The sequence below is a fragment of the Tupaia chinensis genome, unplaced genomic scaffold (assembly GCF_000334495.1).
Source record: "Tupaia chinensis unplaced genomic scaffold, TupChi_1.0 Scaffold144962_1, whole genome shotgun sequence".
NCBI classification, from domain to species: domain Eukaryota; kingdom Metazoa; phylum Chordata; class Mammalia; order Scandentia; family Tupaiidae; genus Tupaia; species Tupaia belangeri.
Window position 1 is genome coordinate 58188 of NW_006204822.1, and position 4054 is coordinate 62241.

Genomic DNA, 4054 nt, shown 5'->3' on the forward strand with positions numbered 1-4054 from the left:
TGTGTGTGTGTATGTGCCCAAGATGGTAAGAGGAGAATGAAGGAGACAGGACTGTGGCATGGCTCATCCCCCGAGGGAGTAATTTCTCACTTTTCCTCCCTCTCTCTGTGTCTCTCTCTGGTGAGTGCATGTGCTCTGTGGTAAAATTCTAAAAAAGAAACAAACATAAACAAAAACAATCAACATGATAATTAAGAACCAATTAAGAACCACAGTAATCTACCTAATCTTTACTTTCTAATCCTTCTTTCTTAAGCTTGTAAGTTATTTGTGATGTGTACACCACATTTTGTATGCTATGACGATGCTTAGGGGATGAATGTAAATTAATTAATTTTTAAAAAGTTTTACAGACCAGCAGTTAGCATAATGGCTATGTCGCTGGACTCCCATGCAGTGGACCATGGTTCGAGTCCCGGACCCAGAGGATTAAACTCACGACGGGCATGCGTGCGTGCGTGCCACAGATCCTGCGAGGAGAATGGAGGAGAAGTGACTGCAGCGTGGCTATCCCCCCTGGGGGTGATTTTTTGCTTTCTGTCTCTCTGGCCAGTGCACACGCCCTGTGGCAAAAACCTCCCCCCCTCAATAAAAAAAGTTTCAGGAGGAAAAAAAAAAAGATGCTGGAAGAACAGAACAAGCATGAGTGACAAGAACCTTCATACGTGAGTGTGCAGAATTCCCACGTCTTTCCCTCACTACTGGAATGGAGCCCACTGAGGGTTTTATCAACGATGACCTCCTTTCATGAAGTATCATCTGGTGCTTAAAAGCAATGACAGAGAGAGAAGGTGGGGAGGAAAGAAGAGAAGGAGGGAGGGAAGAGGAGGATAGAGGGTTGAGGGGATTATTAGAAACCCTGATTTGAAACCAGATGGTGGCATACTGAGAAAACACATTACTCTGAGAGGCCGACCCACTTGGCAGGATGCTGAGTTTGCCTCTAGAGTCCTCCCTGAGTACACTTGCCCATCATCCAGAGCTGGCTGGAATGAGGGTAGATGGTGGTATGAAGACCTGGGTGGAGATTATTTCTCTCTGTTTCTCCCTGTCTCTCTCACTCATGCAAGAAATACATAAATAATCTAAAAAAAAACAACCCACAAATGAAAAACCATGCATATTAAGTAAATCTTATTCTCACAATTTCTTGAGAGCTTTTTTGTAATAGGGCATGTGTGCTTGCTGGAGAGAGAGAGAAACAGAAATTGAGAAATCACCCCCTAGGGTGGATAGCCACACCACAATCTCTTCTCCTCCATTCCCCTCTCAGGATCTTGGGTGCACACACCTGGCATGAGTTTAAGCCACTGAGTCTGGGACTCAAACCACAGTCGACTACATGGGAGTCCAGCAACATAACCATTATACTATCTGCAGGTCCCTATTTCCACAATTTTAAGACAAAGCTTTTTAGTACATTTAGACTATTCACTAGGTGAGGTAGTTCTCAAAACAATAGCCTTAACTTACTTTTTTTTTAGAATTATTTATGTATTCATTTATTTTAATTTGACAAAAGAGAGAGACACACACACACAGAGAGAGAGAGAGAGAGAGAGTGACAAAGCAAGCCACCAGGTCCCGGACTCAAATGGTGGTCGGCCATGTGGGAATGTTCAGCACCTTAACCACCATGCCACCTGCTGGTCTCAATAGTCTTAACTTTCATACATAGTCTTCCTAAGATTTTAAATTCATCTTGAATTTGAAATTATTTCAAATAAATGTATTTCAAATGTATTTGAAATAATTTTACTATTTCAAATTTTCTGAAAATATGACTCTACAACTTGACCAAAATGTGAAGGGGGCAAAACTCCATTTATATGATTCTCACACTTCTAACCTAAATATATTGTTTCTAAATGAGTTAAGGACCTGGTGGTCCAAGAATTGCCGGATCTGCTTCTGGTGGTTGTTATAATCAGGGGCAAAAATAACTTTTTTCGATACCATTTAGTGTCTACACTGGGTTGCAATTAAAGCAAGTGACTTGTCTGCTTTAACTTTCTCAAAATGACCCATGTGTTCTTAAATGAAAACACCCTCAACAGATCTTTAATATTACCTGTCATCATGTCTATGGAAACTCTCAATGTACATCATTCAGACAAGGATAACCAGCTGACAATTTCCTTTATTTTTGTCCCGCTGCACATTCATTATAAAGATACAGAGAATTAATTATAAGAAAGAATTCACATGACATTTGAGCTTAGCTTTGTGTTAAACACATACACACAATATTATATTAACACAGAGAAAAATGATTTGATACCCTCCGATACTACCGCTAATCCTACTGTGCTATCTAATATCTGATTGTTCCTCTGTTAGTAATCAGAGGAACTGAGAAAAGGAACATTTTGGGGACAAGATTGTTTCAAAATCTAAAATCCATTGACTCCAAGAAAAATTGTTTAACCTAGTGAGAAATTATAAAAGTTACAAATAATGACTTTTTCCCCAAAGGCGAATTACTAAGTCATTTTTCTTATATTTAAGTCACTGATAATTCAGTTGAAATAACAAGTTGCAGATATAGCTACACGTACATATGAACGACATTATGTACATGTGGGAACAGGAATCTGACAATTATGCGGACTTAGGCTCGTGAGCATAACTGTAGAATGGGATGGACAGATGGGAAGAAATTCTGTAACTGAAGCTTCTTTCACACACACCAACTTCTCAGAGTCCTTGATTTTGAGTTAAGACTGGACAGAAAAGCAGATTACAACAGTCAAGGAGACTTGCAATTTGGATGTTCAGAGGCCTTGGGTGGTTCTACTCCACATATTAAAATTTTATTATGTGCTGGCTGATACACTACTCCTTTATCTGTAGTGCTTTTTATTTCACTTATTTTGTGTCAGTGAGGAAAACATAAGCTACCTAAGAGCAGATTATACATATACATGATGTTACCAACATTATTAGGCATATTTTACAAAATAAGAAAGGAGCATATTTTTTCTTAGTAATTTAAAAATAAATGCAATGATTCAAATGGTGTCTTCCTATATGGCATTACTAAGTTCTTTTAAAAATATGTGTTCATTATTTTTACCCAAAAATACTTGAAAACAATTAAGTCCCTGCCATCAAATTTGAACTATATTTTAACGTTTTGAATTTTAGTTTAGTTTAGTTTTTGTTTGTTTGTTTTTTTAAGAGATTTTTGCTACAGGACATGTGCGCTCTCCAGAGAGACAGAATGAAAAAGACAGAAAGTGATAAATCACCCCCTAGGGGGGATGGCCACACCACAGTCCCTTCTCCTTCATTCTCCAAATGACCCACGTATTCTTAAATGAAAACATCCTCAAAAGACTTTTAATATTATCTGTCATCATGTCTCTGGAAACTCGCAATGTGTATAATTCAGACAAGGATAACCAGCTGATCATTTCCTTCATTTTTATCCCACTGCACAAAATCCTTCTCTCAGGATTTTGGGTGTGCACACATGTCAATGTGAGTTTTAAAAACCCCAGATCCAAGACTTGAACTGCGGTCAATCAACTATGTGGCAGTCCAGTGATGTAACCATTATGTCATCTGCTGGTCCCAGAATTTTAGATGTTTTGAAAATTCTCTCCACTTACTCACTTGTTAGAATAGGCCTTAATATGAAAATGGGTATGGTTTATGTACTAATGATACATTGCTTAGAAAAAAATTTGTAAAAAACATCAATTGATAAAAAAAATTAAATGTCAACAAATATACAGATAGGAAATACTAAGGAAATAACTTGTCAGACAAATGAAGTTTACAGACATCCACCAAATATTATTCAGGCCATCCAGTCTTAACCCATGTTTTCCTGGCTGAGGTTCTAAACTATGAAATAAGGGATATTATTTTATGAAATAATTGGAATAACTTGAGTACTTTTAGTGCAACAGTATTCCCTCAAGATTATTCTGCATTTCTTGCAGAATTCACTTAAAAAAAAGGGGTGGGCTGAACATCTAACTTCACTTTTTACTTGGCAGCTTGTACCTGATTGTAATTAGTTTTATTTATTGCTCATTACTCTTGC